The following is a 17,489-nucleotide window of genomic DNA, read 5'->3' on the forward strand; positions in this document are numbered from 1 at the left end:
ACCCTACCTTGAGACATCTTCACCCAACCAGGCAGAAGTGGTCCTCCAGAGGGTCCGAAGTCTTCATCCGATCTGGGCAGAAGAGGACCTCCAGACGGGCAGAAGTCTTCATCCAGGCGGCATCTTCTATCTTCATCCATCCGGAGCGGAGCGGGTCCATCTTCAAGCAAGCCGACGTGGAGCATCCTCTTCCAATGACATCCAAATGAAGAATGACGGTTCCTTTAAATGACGTCATCCAAGATGGCGTCCCTTGAATTCCGATTGGCTAATAGGATTCTATCAGCCAATCGGAATTAAGGTAGGAAAAATCCTATTGGCTGATGTAATCAGCCAATAGGATTGAGCTTGCATTCTATTGGCTGATTGGAACAGCCAATAGAATGCGAGCTCAATCCTATTGGCTGATTGTATTGTTAAGCCCACACAACGCTTACACATTCCATGAAGGCTAGGGCCTCTATTTATCAAAGGTCTTGCGGACCTGATCCGACAATACGCTCTCCGTATTCAGCTCTTGTGAGCTGCTGGTGCAATGCCGCCCCCTGCTGACTCGCGGCCAATCGGCTGCCAGCAGGGAGGTGTCAATCAACCCGATCGTATTCAATCGGGTTGAATTGTGACTATCTCTGTCCGCCTGCTCAGAGCAGGTGGACAGGGTTATGGAGCAGCGGTCTTTAGACTGCTGCTTCATAACTGCTGTTTCTGGCGAGTCTGAAGACTCGCCAGAAACACGGGCCATCAAGCTCCATTCGGAGCTTGATAGATAGGCCTCATTGTCATTTTATTTAGCTATTCACAAACACTCATAGTGCTACCAGCCTCTCCACTTTTGCTATCCTCTGCAACGGCAGCAGAAACTGCCAATGGTGCTAGCGATTATTTCATAACTAGCGCTGAAAATAGTGATTACCTATGGTGGATATTGAAACAAATTGTTGTTATTAATAATATGTTTTGTCATAATATACAATTACTACATCTAGATAGGCATCCCTGGACGAATAAATAGGAGGGAGGGGCTTTTGACTCCAGGACAGGCCAAAGCAGAGGTAGATAAGGTAGATGCTAGGTCAGTGGCAGGTGTATGAGGAGAGATATAAATAGGGTAGAATAGGAAGGGGTGGTCTCTTCACTTTCGGAACCAGCAGGTGAGAAGAAGCTCCCTCCCTCCTTACCTGTTATAACAGCAAGGATGTGAGCGTTTGGCGGTGTGTTTGCTGTTTGAGAAGATGGAAAATCAAAGTTAGTACGTCCTGTGGGCAGGAGAGGTTGACAAGATCTTTACTTGTTTGGGTTTTAAGAGTTATTGAGCTCCTATGGAGCAAGCACTAATGCGGCTTATCTCAGTCAATAACTTGTCAAGTGGTTTATATGTTATTTATTTGTTTACAAGTTTGATAAATAAATTGGCTGCTGCCTTTATAACCCCAGTTTACGGTGTGTGTTTTTTTAAGGGTTGGAAACATAGGGCCCGATCCGATATGCAGCGTCGCCCGCAAAATCCAGCTATGCCAAATTTTGCGCGGGTTTGGTATCCTATATACGGCGTAACATAGAAGTTACGCTCGTATATTTGTGCCTTCGGCCGTAGTATTTTGGCCCATAGACAGGTATACCAAACCCGCGCAGTTTGGTATCCAATATACAGCGTAAGGACTTTTGTGGCGAAAATGGAGAAATCTTACTCCATTTTCACCTCGCCACAAATTGCAGGCGTAGTAAGCCTTACGCTGAGTATCGGAGCCCCGTAACTCCCTAAACTGCCTGCAAAATAAAACCTAACGCATGCGCAATGTCTATCTACCTGTAAACCGCAATCCCCCGCCGCAATCCCTAATAAAGTGTTTAACCCCTAAACCGCCACTCCTGGACCCCGCCGCCACCTACATTAAATGTCTAACCCCCTAATGTGATCCCCCTACACCGCCGCTACCTATATTAAAATTATTACCCCCTAATGTTAGCCCCTACCCTGCCGCCACCTACATTAAATTGATAACCCCCTAATGTGAGCCCCCTACCCTGCCGCCACCTATATTAAAGTGATAACCCCCTTATGTGAGCCCCCTACACCGCGGCCACCTACATTAAAGTGATAACCCCCTAATGTGATTTTAGGATTTATTTTACAGGTAACTTGGTATTTATTTTAACTAGGTACAATAGCTATTAAATAGTTAATAACTATTTAATAGCTACCTAGTTAAAATAATTACAAAATTACCTGCAAAATAAATCCTAACCTAAGTTACAAATACACCTACACTATCAATAAATTAATTAAATAAACTACAATTATCTAAACTAAAATATAATTAAATACACTAAACTATATTACAAAAAAACCCCACTAAATTACAAAAAATAAAAAAACATTACAAGAATTTTAAGCTAATTACACCTAATCTAAGCCCCCTAATAAAATAACAAAGCCCCCCAAAATAAAAAAAATGTCCCTACCCTAAACTAAATTACAAAAGTAATCAGCTCTATTACCAGCCCTTAAAAGGGCCTTTTGTGGGATATTGCCCCAAAGTAATCAGCTCTTTTACCTGTAAAAAAAAAGAACAACCACCCCCATTACAACTCGTGATGTCGCAAACCTAAAAATTTCGGTTCGCGAACGGCGAACTTGAACTTCCGCAACTGTTCGCGAACCGGTGAACCGGGCGAACTGCCATTGACTTCAATAGGCAGGCGAACTTTAAAACCAACAGGGACTCTTTCTGGCCACAATAGTGATGGAAAAGTTGTTTCAAGGGGACTAACACCTGGACTGTGGCATGCCGGAAGGGGATCCATGGCAAAACTCCCACGGAAAATTACATAGTTGATGCAGAGTCTGGTTTTAAGCTAGCAGACTGATGTAAAAGTTTTTTTTTTTAAATTTACACTACTGTTACACCAGATATGACTGGTGGTGGCACTGAGCAAGTAGGCACAGTATATGCTGTGAGCCTGACACACAGGCTGGCAGTGGCAGGCAAGCAACTGCTATTAGATTACCCTAGCAGACTGATGTAAAAGTTTTTTTTTTTTTTTTATTTACACTAATGTTACACCAGATATGACTGGTGGTGGCACTGAGCAAGTAGGCACAGTATATGCTGTGAGCCTGACACACAGGCTGGCAGTGGCAGGCTGGCCTGCTGGCAACTGAAATTAGATTACACTAGCAGACTGATGTAAAAGTTGTTTTTTTTTTAATTTACACTAATGTTACACCAGATATGAGTGGTGGCAGTGAGCAAGTAGGCACAGTATATGCTGTGAGCCTGACACACAGGCTGGCAGTGGCAGGCAAGCAACTGCTATTAGATTACACTAGCAGACTGATGTAAAAGTTTTTTTTTTAAATTTTCACTAATGTTACACCAGATATGACTGGTGGTGGCACTGAGCAAGTAGGCACAGTATATGCTGTGAGCCTGACACACAGTCTGGCAGTGGCAGGCAAGCAACTGCTATTAGATTACAATAGCAGACTGATGTAAAAGGTTTTTTTTTTAAATTTACACTAATGTTACACCAGATATGACTGGTGGTGGCACTGAGCAAGTAGGCACAGTATATGCTGTGAGCCTGACACACAGGCTGGCAGTGGCAGGCTGGCCTGCTGGCAACTGAAATTAGATTACACTAGCAGACTGATGTAAAAGTTTTTTTTTTTTTTTAAATTTACACTAATGTTACACCAGATATGACTGGTGGTGGCACTGAGCAAGTAGGCACAGTATATGCTGTGAGCCTGACACACGCTGACAGGCAGGCAAATGCAATTAGATTACAAAGAATAAAAAATAAAAATAAAAAAATGATGTTCTAGCCCTAAAAAGGGATTTTTGGGGTGCTGTCCTTACATCAGCGATCAGATTAGTCCTTCAGGACTGTAGTGGACACTGAATACACTAGCCTAGCTATCGATTTCCCTATTAAATTAGCAGCAGCTACACTGTCCCTCCTCTCACTAGCAATGCAGCTTCCGAATGAATCTAAAATGGCTGCTGTCCATGAGGTGTAAGGGTCTGGGATGGAGGGTCTGCTGCTGATTGGCTGGAATGTGCCTGCTGACTGTGAGATAGAGGGTCAAAGTTTAGGCAATGATGAAGAATAGGGGGCGGATCGAACATCACATATGTTCGCCCTCCGCTACGAATGCGAACAAGCTATGTTCGCCGGGAACTGTTCTCCGGCGAACTGTTTGCGACATCACTAATTACAACCCACCACCCACACACCCCTACTCTAAAACCCACCCTATCCCCCCTTAAAAAAAAACTAAGTCTAACCCCCAAGAGGTCCTTACCTGTCCTGAAGACCGGCGGAGAAGGTCCTGTTCCAGGCGGAGAAGTCTTCTTCCAGGCGGCGACCTCTTCTTCCAGGAACCAGCCGGCGTGGAGCGGAGGAGTTGAAGACCGATGACCGCGGAGCTGAAGACCGTCCTCTCTGGAACTGAAGACCGGCGATGCAGGAACTGAAGATCGGAGACGCTGGAACTGAAGACTGCCGAGCCATGGAGCGTGGAGGATCCTCTTCATACGATCGCCGCCGTACACTGAATAGGAATTCAAGGTACGCGATAAAAATGTCGTCCCTTGAATTCCTATTGGCTGATTTGAGCCATCGAATTCAAATCAGCCAATCGGATGAGAGCTATTTTAATTCTATTGGCTGACTTGAATAGCCAATAGAATAAGAGCTACTGTAATTCTATTGGCTGATTAGAATAGCCAATAGAATTACAGTAGCTCTTATTCTATTGGCTGATTAGAATAGCCAATAGAATTACAGTAGCTCTTATTCTATAGGCTATTCAAATCAGCCAATAGAATTAAAGTAGCTCTCATCCGATTGGCTGATTTGAATTTGAAGGCTCAAATCAGCCAAAAGGAATTCAAGGGACGCCATTTTTAATTGCGTACCTTGAATTCCTATTCAGTGTACGGCGGCGATCGTATGAAGAGGATCCTCCACGCTCCATGACTCTGCGGTCTTCAGTTCCAGCATCGCCGATCTTCAGTTCCTGCATCGCCGGTCTTCAGTTCCAGAGAGGACGGTCTTCAGCTCTGCGGTCATCGGTCTTCAACTCCTCCGCTCCGCGCCGGCTGGTTCCTGGAAGAAGAAAAGGGTCGCCGCCTGGAAGAAGACTTCTCCGCCTGGAACAGGACCTTCTCCGCCGGTCTTCAGGACAGGTAAGGTCCACTTGGGGGTTAGACTTTTTTTAAGGGGGGATAGAGTGGGTTTTAGAGTAGGGGTGTGTGGGTGGTGGGTTGTAATGGGGGGGTTGTTCTTTTTTTTACAGGTAAAAGAGCTGATTACTTTGGGGCAATGTCCCACAACAGGCCCTTTTAAGGGCTGGTAATAGAGCTGATTACTTTTGTAATTTAGTTTAGGGTAGGGACATTTTTTTATTTTGGGGGGCTTTATTTTATTTGGGGGCTTAGATTAGGTGTAATTAGCTTAAAATTCTTGTAATCTTTTTTTATTTTTTGTAATTTAGTGATTGTTTTTTTTGTAATATAGTTTAGTGTATTTAATTATATTTTAGTTTAGATAATTGTAGTTTATTTAATTAATTTATTGATAGTGTAGGTGTATTTGTAACTTAGGTTAGGATTTATTTTACAGGTAATTTTGTAATTATATTAACTAGGTAGCTATTAAATAGTTATTAACTATTTAATAGCTATTATACCTAGTTAAAATAAATACCAAGTTACCTGTAAAATAAATATAAACCCTAAAATAGCTACAATGTAATTATTAATTATATTGTAGCTTTCTTAGGGTTTATTTTATAGGTAAGTATTTAGATTTAAATAGGAATAATTTAGTTAATATTATTAATATTATTTAGATTTATTTTAATAATAATTAAGTTAGGGGGTGTTAGGGTTAGACTTAGGTTTAGTGGTTAATAATTTTAATATAGGTGGCGGCGGTGTAGGGGGATTAGATTAGGGGTTAATAATTTTAATATAGGTGGCGGCGGTGTAGGGGGCTCAGATTAGGGGGTAATATAGTTAATATAGGTGGCGGCGGTGTAGGGGGCTCAGATTAGGGGGTAATACAGTTAATATAGGTGGCGGCGGGGTCCGGGAGTGGCGGTTTAGGGGTTAATACATTTATTATTAGGAGTGAGAGGGTGGATTGCAGATAGAGGAGTATACGTGTTGGGCTATGTTTGGGAGGCGTGTTAGACAGTAACGGGAGATTTAGTATTTTAGTAAGTTTTTTTATGCGGCGACAGTTTCTAAAGTGCCGTAAGTCACTGGCGACTCCAGAAATTTGTACTTACGCTGATTTCTGGACATCGCTGGTTTGTCAGACTTACGGCACTTTAGCAACTGCCGGCGCCGTATATGAGATAGCTCACTGTGCGAGCTGAAACTACGGGTGGCACAGGTTTCCACGCTTGCGCTGAAACCTGCGCCGTATATCGGATCGCGCCCATAGTGCCTAAGTATGGGGTCAAAGGTGTTTAAGCCCCAGTAACTGTCTTGAGATTTTTGAGCTTACATTCTTGTAAGAAAAAATGATAATAGGAGTAATGGGAAAGTTGCTTAAAATTGCATGCTATATCTGAATTGAAAGAAAAGAAATATCCCTTTAATCTAGCCCATACAGTTTTTGACACTGCTTACAGGTGAGTAAGCATATAACATATGAGTTGCAGCTTATGAAACAAAATAATATTGTAACTTTTATTCATAACACTGCATGAACAAGCATCTTGTCTGCCAATATTCATAGCTGTAATGTAATCTTAAAGGGATATTGATATTTTTCTGTAATCCTTGCTGGGATTAAATAAATTTCTTGAATTACCTTACAGTATTGGGGACCGGATGGTGCCTAATGCACCTGTTTCCGCACAAGCCTTTAGGTCTTAAGACCGCTGCTCCTTAACTCATATGCCTCCTCTGTGGTGGTGGACAGCAATCCAACTGATCATGTATGATCGGGTTGATTGACACCCCATGCTAGCGGGGAGGCATTGCACAAGAAGTTCACCAGAACTGCTTGTGCAATGTTAAATGCCGACAGCATTTAACAGACATTGCTGAATGTCGACAGTATTTAGAGATGTCTGGCAGACATGATCTGCTACAGCGGATCATGTCCGCAGACATTGATAAACAAGCCCCATGGTCTTTTCAATCACTAAAGTCTAAGGGGTATATTTATTCATGTGCAAGCGGACATGATACGATGTAGCATATCATGTCCGCTGCACATCGATAAATGCTGACAGCATACGGTGTCGGCATTTATCATTGCACCAGCACTTTTTGTGAACCGCTGGTGCAATGCCGCCTCCTGCAGATTTGCGGTCGCTAGCAGAGGGTGTCAATCAACCTGATCGTATTCGATCGGGTTGATTTCTGTCTGTGGCCTCAAAGCAGGCAGACAAGTTATGGAGCAGCGGACTTCAGCCTCGCCGGAAACAAGGGGCATCAAGCTCTATATGGAGCTTGATAAATCGGCCCCTGAAAGTCTGTTCCACAAATCAAGCACTCATTTTATAAAGAAGGCCCTTTCATAAGTAACCCCTAAATCTGTACTTATTGTACATGCTGCCCCCAACTTAATACCAGTAAATAATGCTTAGGTGCTCTTTTTGTGAATAATGCTTTAAAACAACAAAGAGCAACCAATCTCACTGCCTCTCCCACCTCCCCTTCTTCCTATAGGACCTAATAAACCTGCCCAGTCACACTACAGACTGACCCTGTTCACATTTCACTCAAACCCCAACTATGACCCACCTAATCCTACCATGCATTATCTCCATCCCTAGCCTACTGGTGCTAGGTACTATAAAGATAATGTTATGTTATATTACCATAGGCAGCTTCTTAGATGAATGTCTGTTACTAAGCTAGACTAAAGAGTAAGCAGAGCTTCTGAATTTCTTTCAGTCATTTCTAAATTGGGTGCTCTCTGTTGCTAATTTATTACCTCTTTGTATGTCCTATTTTTTGAGACCTTAAGAAAACTAAGGCTCCACTACAAAATTATTGGTCCCCCATTCCCCAAGCTACTTAAATCCTGCATTAGACCAGTCAGGCAAGCTCAGTACCTAATTAGTGATGTGGCGAACTGTTCACCGGAGAACAGTTCCCGGTGAACATAGCTTGTTCACGTTCGCCGCTGCGGGCGAACATATGCGATGTTCGATCCGCCCCCTATTTGTCATCATTGAGGAAACTTTGACCCTGTATCTCACAGCCTTCTGACACATTTGAGCCAATCAGCAGCAGACACTCCCTCACAGACCCTCCCAGCTCCTTGGCAGCAGCCATTTTATATTCATTACGATCTTGCTTTCTTAGTGAGAGGAGCTTTAGTGCTGCTGCTGCTGACATTATAGGGAAATAGATAGCTAGGCTAGTGTATTTAGTGTCCACTACAGTCCTGAAGGACTCATCTAATCTCTGCTGTAAGGACAGCACCCCAAAAAGCCCTTTTTAAGGCTATAACTTCAGTCGTTTTTTTTTTTTTTTTTTATTTGTAATTTTATTTGCATTTGCCCGGCTTTCAGCCTGTGTGTGAGGCTCACAGCATATACTGTGATTAGTGCCACCACTGATATCTGCTTAACATTAGTGTAAATTTAACCAACAAAACTTTTAAATCATTTTGCTAGTGTAATCTAATTTCATTTTCTATCAGGCCTGTGTGTCAGGCTTACACAGCATACAACGTTGTTTAATTGCTGTGCCAGCAGCCACCACTCATATTTGCTTAACATTATTTTACATTTAAAAACCAAACTTTTAAATCATTTTGCTAGTGTAATCTAATTTAATTTTCTATCAGGCCTGTGTGTCAGGCTTACACAGCATACTGTGGTTAATTGCTGTGCCAGCAGCCACCACTCATATCTGCTTAACATTATTTTAAATTTAAAAAACAAAACTTTTAAATCATTTTGCTAGTGTAATCTAATTTCATTTTCTATCAGACCTGTGTGTCAGGCTTACACAGCATACTGTGGTTAATTGATGTGCCAGCAGCCACCACTCATATCTGCTTAACATTATTTTAAATAAAAAAAAAAACTTTTAAATCATTTTGCTAGTGTAATCAAATTTCATTTTCTATCAGGCCTGTGTGTCAGGCTTACACAGCATACAACATTGTTTAATTGCTGTGCCAGCAGCCACCACTCATATCTGCTTTGCATTATTTTAAATTTAAAAAACCAAACTTTTAAATCATTTTGCTAGTGTAATCTAATTTCATTTTCTATCAGGCCTGTGTGTCAGGCTTACACAGCATACAACGTTGTTTAATTGCTGTGCCAGCAGCCACCACTCATATCTGCTTAACATTATTTTAAATGTAAAAAAAAAAATTTTAAATCATTTTGCTAGTGTAATTTAATTTCATTTTCTATCAGGCCTGTGTGTCAGGCTTACACAGCATACTGTGGTTAATTGCTGTGCCAGCAGCCACCACTCATATCTGCTTAACATTATTTTAAATTAAAAAAAAAACCTTTTAAATCATTTTGCTAGTGTAATCTAATTTCATTTTCTATCAGGCCTGTGTGTCAGGCTTACACAGCATCCAACTTTGTTTAATTGCTGTGCCAGCAGCCACCACTCATATCTGCTTAACATTATTTTAAATTTAAAAAAAAAACTTTTAAATCATTTTGCTAGTGTAATCTAATTTCATTTTCTATCAGGCCTGTGTGTCAGGCTTACACAGCATACAACGTTGTTTAATTGCTGTGCCAGCAGCCACCACTCATATCTGCTTAACATTATTTTACATTTAAAAAACAAAACTTTTAAATCATTTTGCTAGTGTAATCTAATTTCATTTTCTATCAGGCCTGTGTGTCAGGCTTACACAGCATACTGTGGTTAATTGATGTGCCAGCAGCCACCACTCATATCTGCTTTACATTATTTTAAATTAAAAAAAAATTTTTTTAAATCATTTTGCTAGTGTAATCTAATTTCATTTTCTATCAGGCCTGTGTGTCAGGCTTACACAGCATACAACGTTGTTTAATTGCTGTGCCAGCAGCCACCACTCATATCTGCTTTACATTATTTTAAATTTAAAGAACAAAACTTTTAAATCATTTTGCTAGTGTAATCTAATTTCATTTTCTATCAGGCCTGTGTGTCAGGCTTACACAGCATACAACGTTGTTTAATTGCTGTGCCAGCAGCCACCACTCATATCTGCTTTACATTATTTTAAATTTAAAAAAAACAACTTTTAAATCATTTTGCTAGTGTAATCTAATTTCATTTTCTATCAGGCCTGTGTGTCAGGATAACACAGCATACAACGTTGTTTAATTGCTGTGCCAGCAGCCACCACTCATATCTGCTTTACATTATTTTAAATTTAAAAAACAAAACTTTTAAATCCTTTTGCTAGTGTAATCTAATTTCATTTTCTATCAGGCCTGTGTGTCAGGCTTACACAGCATACTGTGGTTAATTGCTGTGCCAGCAGCCACCACTCATATCTGCTTAACATTATTTTAAATTTAAAAAAAAACTTTTAAATCATTTTGCTAGTGTAATCTAATTTCATTTTCTATCAGGCCTGTGTGTCAGGCTTACACAGCATACAACGTTGTTTAATTGCTGTGCCAGCAGCCACCACTCATATCTGCTTAACATTATTTTACATTTAAAAACCAAACTTTTAAATCATTTTGCTAGTGTAATCTAATTTAATTTTCTATCAGGCCTGTGTGTCAGGCTTACACAGCATACTGTGGTTAATTGCTGTGCCAGCAGCCACCACTCATATCTGCTTAACATTATTTTAAATTTAAAAAACAAAACTTTTAAATCATTTTGCTAGTGTAATCTAATTTCATTTTCTATCAGACCTGTGTGTCAGGCTTACACAGCATACTGTGGTTAATTGATGTGCCAGCAGCCACCACTCATATCTGCTTAACATTATTTTAAATAAAAAAAAAAACTTTTAAATCATTTTGCTAGTGTAATCAAATTTCATTTTCTATCAGGCCTGTGTGTCAGGCTTACACAGCATACAACATTGTTTAATTGCTGTGCCAGCAGCCACCACTCATATCTGCTTTGCATTATTTTAAATTTAAAAAACCAAACTTTTAAATCATTTTGCTAGTGTAATCTAATTTCATTTTCTATCAGGCCTGTGTGTCAGGCTTACACAGCATACAGCGTTGTTTAATTGCTGTGCCAGCAGCCACCACTCATATCTGCTTAACATTATTTTAAATGTAAAAAAAAAAATTTTAAATCATTTTGCTAGTGTAATTTAATTTCATTTTCTATCAGGCCTGTGTGTCAGGCTTACACAGCATACTGTGGTTAATTGCTGTGCCAGCAGCCACCACTCATATCTGCTTAACATTATTTTAAATTAAAAAAAAAACTTTTAAATCATTTTGCTAGTGTAATCTAATTTCATTTTCTATCAGGCCTGTGTGTCAGGCTTACACAGCATACAACTTTGTTTAATTGCTGTGCCAGCAGCCACCACTCATATCTGCTTAACATTATTTTAAATTTAAAAAAAAAACTTTTAAATCATTTTGCTAGTGTAATCTAATTTCATTTTCTATCAGGCCTGTGTGTCAGGCTTACACAGCATACAACGTTGTTTAATTGCTGTGCCAGCAGCCACCACTCATATCTGCTTAACATTATTTTACATTTAAATAACAAAACTTTTAAATCATTTTGCTAGTGTAATCTAATTTCATTTTCTATCAGGCCTGTGTGTCAGGCTTACACAGCATACTGTGGTTAATTGATGTGCCACCAGCCACCACTCATATCTGCTTAACATTATTTTAAATTAAAAAAAAAAACTTTTAAATCATTTTGCTAGTGTAATCTAATTTCATTTTCTATCAGGCCTGTGTGTCAGGCTTACACAGCATGCAATGTTGTTTAATTGCTGTGCCAGCAGCCACCACTCATATCTGCTTTACATTATTTTAAATTTAAAAAACAAAACTTTTAAATCATTTTGCTAGTGTAATCTAATTTCATTTTCTATCAGGCCTGTGTGTCAGGCTTACACAGCATACAACGTTGTTTAATTGCTGTGCCAGCAGCCACCACTCATATCTGATTAACATTATTTTAAATTTAAAAAAAAAACCTTTTAAATAATTTTGCTAGTGTAATCTAATTTCATTTTCTATCAGGCCTGTGTGTCAGGCTTACACAGCATACAACGTTGTTTAATTGCTGTGCCAGCAGCCACCACTCATATCTGCTTTACATTATTTTAAATTTAAAAAACAAAACTTTTAAATCATTTTGCTAGTGTAATTTAATTTAATTTTCTATCAGGCCTGTGTGTCAGGCTTACACAGCATACTGTGGTTAATTGCTGTGTCAGCAGCCACCACTCATATCTGCTTAACATTATTTTAAATTTAAAAAAAAAACTTTTAAATCATTTTGCTAGTGTAATCTAATTTCATTTTCTATCAGGCCTGTGTGTCAGGCTTACACAGCATACAACTTTGTTTAATTGCTGTGCCAGCAGCCACCACTCATATCTGCTTAACATTATTTTAAATTTAAAAAAACTAACTTTTAAATAATTTTGCTAGTGTAATCTAATTTCATTTTCTATCAGGCCTGTGTGTCAGGCTTACACAGCATACACTGTGGTTAATAGCTGTGCCAGCAGCCACCACTCATATCTGCTTAACATTATTTTAAAATTAAAAAAAAAAAATTTAAATCATTTTGCTAGTGTAATCTAATTTCATTTTCTATCAGGCCTGTGTGTCAGGCTTACACAGCATACAACGTTGTTTAATTGCTGTGCCAGCAGCCACCACTCATATCTGCTTTACATTATTTTAAATTTAAAAAACAAAACTTTTAAATCATTTTGCTAGTGTAATCTAATTTCATTTTCTATCAGGCCTGTGTGTCAGGCTTACACAGCATACAACGTTGTTTAATTGCTGTGCCAGCAGCCACCACTCATATCTGCTTAACATTATTTTAAATTTAAAAAAAAACCTTTTAAATAATTTTGCTAGTGTAATCTAATTTCATTTTCTATCAGGCCTGTGTGTCAGGCTTACACAGCATACAACGTTGTTTAATTGCTGTGCCAGCAGCCACCACTCATATCTGCTTTACATTATTTTAAATTTAAAAAACAAAACTTTTAAATCATTTTGCTAGTGTAATTTAATTTCATTTTCTATCAGGCCTGTGTGTCAGGCTTACACAGCATACTGTGGTTAATTGCTGTGCCAGCAGCCACCACTCATATCTGCTTAACATTATTTTAAATTTTAAAAAAAAACTTTTAAATCATTTTGCTAGTGTAATCTAATTTCATTTTCTATCAGGCCTGTGTGTCAGGCTTACACAGCATACAACTTTGTTTAATTGCTGTGCCAGCAGCCACCACTCATATCTGCTTAACATTATTTTAAATAAAAACAAACAAACTTTTAAATAATTTTGCTAGTGTAATCTAATTTCATTTTCTATCAGGCCTGTGTGTCAGGCTTACACAGCATACACTGTGGTTAATAGCTGTGCCAGCAGCCACCACTCATATCTGCTTAACATTATTTTAAAATTAAAAAAAAAAACTTTTAAATCATTTTGCTAGTGTAATCTAATTTCATTTTCTATCAGGCCTGTGTGTCAGGCTTACACAGCATACACTGTGGTTAATAGCTGTGCCATCAGCCACCACTCATATCTGCTTAACATTAGTGTAAATTTAAACAACCAAACTTTTAAATCATTTTGCTAGTGTAATCTAATTTCATTTTAATTTCATTTCATTTTTTTACATCAGTCCTCTTCTAGTGTTATTTAATATTAGTTGCCAGGACAGCCTGGCTGCCATTAGTGCCAGCCTGTGTGTCAGGCTGCCAGCATATACTGTGCCTACTTCCATCCTCAGTGCCAGTCCACCAATCCTATCTGGTGTAACATTAGTTTAAATTTTGTAAAAAAAAATTTTTACATCAGTCTTCTAGTGTTATTTAATTTTAGTTGCCAGGCCAGCCTGCCACTAGTGCCAGCTTGTGTGTCAGGCTGCCAGCACATACTGTGCCTACTTGTATCCTGAGTGCCATCACTCCTATCTGTTGTAACATTAGTGTAACTTTTTTTAAAAAAAAACTTTTACATCAGTCTGCTATTGTTATTTAATTGCAGTTGCCTGCCTGCCTGCCAGAGTGTGTGCCAGGCCCACTTGCCAACTAGTGCCACCAATCATATTTGTTATAACAGTATTGTAAATATTTAAAATAAAAACTTTTTTGACTGAGAAACATCAGTCATCTAGTGTAATCTAATTGCAGTTGCCTTCCTCCCAGCGTGTGTGCCAGGCCCACTTGCCTGCCAACTAGTGCCACCAATCATATTTGTTATAACAGTAGTGTAAATATTTAAAAAAAAAAATCTTTGACTGTGAAAGATCAGTCTGCTAGTGTAATCTAATTGAAGTTGCCTGCCTGCCTGCCAGCGTGTGTGCCAGGCCCACTTGCTGCCAACTATTGCCACCAATCATATTTGTTATAACAGTTTTGAAAATATTTAAAATCAAAACTTTTTTGACTGTGAATCATCAGTCTGCTAGTGCAATTGAATTGCAGTTGCCTGCCTGCCAGCGTGTGTGCCAGGCCCACTTGCCAACTAGTTACACCAATCATATTTGTTCTAACAGTATTGTAAATATTTAAAATAAAAAATTCTTAGACTGTGAATCATCAGTCTGCTAGTGCAATTGAATTGCAGTTTCCTGCCTGCCAGCGTGTGTGCCAGGCCCACTAGCCAACTAGTGCCACCAATCATATTTGTTGTAACAGTATTGTAAATATTTAAAATAAAAACTTTTTTGACTGTGAATAATCAGTCTGCTAGTGCCATTGAATTGCAGTAGCCTGCCTGCCAGCGTGTGTGCCAGGCCCACTTGCTGCCAGCTACTGCCACCAATCATATTTGTTATAACAGTATTGTAAATATTTAAAATTAAAACTTTCTTGACTGTGAAACATCAGTCATCTAGTGTAATCTAATTGCAGTTGCCTTCCTCCCAGCGTGTGTGCCAGGCCCACTTGCCAAGCCAACTAGTTCCACCAATCATATTTGTTCTAACAGGTTTGAAAATATTTAAAATAAAAACTTTTTTGACTGTGAATCATCAGTCTGCTAGTGCCATTGAATTGCAGTTGCCTGCCTGCCAGCGTGTGTGCCAGGCCCACTTGCCATTTCCAACTAGTGCCACCAATCATATTTGTTCTAACATTATTGTAAAAAATTTTTAAAAAAACTTTTTGGACTGTGAAGCATCAGTCAGCTAGTGTAATCTAATTGCAGTTGCCTTCCTCCCAGCGTGTGTGCCAGCCAGGCCCACTTGCCAACTAGTGCCACCAATCATATTTGTTGTCACAGTACTTTTAATATTTAATAAACATTTTTGACTTTGAAACATCAGTCTGTTTTTTGGTGTCAGGCTCACAGCGTATACTGTGCCCACTTGCCCAGTGCCACCACACATAATTTGTTTAATAGTATTGTAAGTGTACATTTAAAAAAAAATGACAGGCAGAGGCAGGCCACCCCGCAGGTGCCGTCGTGGTGATGGTGCTGTGATTCCTTTAGACCCTACCAATATGCACATTGTTAAGAGGCCAGGTGCCAGGGGGGACGCGAAAAGTTCTGAGGAGGACCTAGTTGAATGGCTAACACAGGACACCCAATCTTCTACAGCTTCCGCTCCTAGTCCTCCTAACCTTGATGCACCATCCACCTCCAGCTGTGCTTTGGGCACCTTTCAAGTGACCAGTGCCACTCGCCCGCCTGTCGCCACCACCAACACTAGCACCACAGCCGCTTCACTTGATCTGTCAGAGGAGTTATTGACACATCAGTTGGAAGAAATGAGTGATGCGCAACCATCATTGACAGAGGATGTAAATAACAGTGATATGTCTCAGTCAGGCAGCATTACAGACATGGAGGTACGGTGTGATGATGATGATGATGATGTTGTACCCGCTGCTGCTTTCTTTGTTGATGTGTCAGATACAAGTGAAGCGGTTGATGATGATGTGTCGGTGGATGTCACGTGGGTGCCTGCTAGAAGAGAAGAAGAAGAGGGGGAAAGTTCAGATGGGGAGACAGAGAGGAGGAGGAGGAGACGAGTTGGAAGCAGGGGGAGGTCGTCGCAAGGAGCTAGTGGCACAGTCAGACAGCATGCATCAGCACCCGGAGTCAGCCAGACAGCATGCCGACGCCAATCAACGCATGCTGTTGCCACCACCAGAATGCCGTCATCGCAGAGCTCAGCAGTGTGGCATTTTTTGTGTGTGTCTGCCTCTGACAACAGTGATGCCATTTGCAACCTGTGCCAAAAGAATTTGAGTCGTGGGAAGTCCAACACCCACCTAGGTACAACTGCTTTGCGAAGGCACATGGTCTCACATCACAAACGCCGATGGGAAGAACACATGAGTAGAAGCAGCACACAAACTAAAAGCCGCCATCCTCCTCCTGCTCCAGCATCTTCAGCCACGTCAACCACTGCTGTCCTCCTTGTCCCCTCTCAACCATCCTCCACTGAGTCTCTCTCACGTAGCAGTTCCTGGTCATCTGCCCACAGTCAGGTGTCTGTCAAGGACATGTTTGAGCGTAAGAAGCCAATTTCCCAAAGTCTCCCCCTTGCCCGGCGTCTGACAGCTGGCTTGTCTGAACTCTTATCCCACCAGCTTTTACCATACAAGCTGGTGGAGTCTGATGCTTTCCAAAAATTTGTATCTATTGGGACACCGCAGTGGAAGGTACCTGGCAGAAATTTCTTTTCACAAAAGGCAATCCCAAACCTGTACTCGATTGTGCGAAAGGAAATAATGGCATGTCTGGCACACAGCGTTGGGGCAAGGGTCCATATGACCACTGATAGCTGGTCTGCAAAGCATGGTCAGGGCAGGTATATCACCTACACTACGCATTGGGTAAACCTGCTGACGTCTGACAAGCATGGAATGCGTGGCTCTGCAGAGGAGTTGGTGACACCGCCACGACTTGCAGGCAAGCCTGCTGCTACCTCCTCTACTCCTCCTACTCCATCCTCTTCCATAACCTCTTCCTCGGCTGAGTCCTCTTCTGCTTCTGCGTCTTGCTCCTGTCAGGACAATTGTCCAGTATAATTCACCGTTTTGATATTGCATATTAATCACATATGTCTGTGCTATATAATATAGGGGTACAATTGATCATGTGTATTTACTTATATATTCAGGTACACATACACATATATATTATTTTTCAGTATTACTATGTAGCTATTAGCTAGTGCTGCTTGTCAGTATATAATTGCTTACTGTGAAGATTTTGTACTTTATCAAAATAATCCATGTTTTGTTACTATGATATTCAAGGTCCCCAACATAGCTGCATGATTCCTATCATTATATTACTGGTATAAATATTCACAAATATCCCCATGTTTGTCAT

The 17,489-nt window shown here is 40.2% G+C and overlaps 1 protein-coding gene across 1 annotated transcript in view; it reads right to left on the reverse strand.

Moving 5' to 3' along the window:
• The window catches only part of LOC128650439 (uncharacterized), a 490,879-nt gene that overhangs the window by 104,108 nt on the left and 369,282 nt on the right, over positions 1 to 17,489 (reverse strand). The gene's annotated exons all lie outside the window — the stretch shown is intronic.

Source organism: Bombina bombina, chromosome 2, assembly GCF_027579735.1.
Source record: "Bombina bombina isolate aBomBom1 chromosome 2, aBomBom1.pri, whole genome shotgun sequence".
NCBI classification, from domain to species: Eukaryota; Metazoa; Chordata; class Amphibia; order Anura; family Bombinatoridae; genus Bombina; species Bombina bombina.